The sequence below is a fragment of the Penaeus monodon genome, chromosome 34 (genome assembly GCF_015228065.2).
Source record: "Penaeus monodon isolate SGIC_2016 chromosome 34, NSTDA_Pmon_1, whole genome shotgun sequence".
NCBI classification, from domain to species: Eukaryota; Metazoa; Arthropoda; class Malacostraca; order Decapoda; family Penaeidae; genus Penaeus; species Penaeus monodon.
This window is the reverse complement of record NC_051419.1, coordinates 13,013,493-13,013,755: the sequence shown is the minus strand read 5'-3', so window position 1 is coordinate 13,013,755 and position 263 is coordinate 13,013,493. Positions and strand designations below refer to the sequence as shown.

At 34.2% G+C, this 263-nt stretch overlaps 1 protein-coding gene across 1 annotated transcript in view; it reads right to left on the bottom strand.

Annotated features, from left to right (window-relative positions):
- The window catches only part of LOC119594608 (puromycin-sensitive aminopeptidase-like), a gene marked incomplete in the record, with an annotated part of 34,909 nt that overhangs the window by 279 nt on the left and 34,367 nt on the right, over positions 1-263 (bottom strand).

The following is a 263-nucleotide window of genomic DNA, read 5'->3' as shown; positions in this document are numbered from 1 at the left end:
TAAGGGGGGTGGTTGGCAGATCAGATGATGGTGAAAGGAATTAAGAGATGATAAGGCCACAAATGCGGGATGAGGATAAGATGAAGAACATAAGAAAAAGCAGGTGGCAGTTCTTTCTCTTCATGTAAAAAGTATTCAAAATCGATACACAGAAATACCAAATCGTTCTGTAAAATAATTCTTCCAATATGCCTTTACGACTTTTAAAATATTTTAAATTACATTCAAACACAAACCGGACAGAAACCTTCAACATAAAAAAA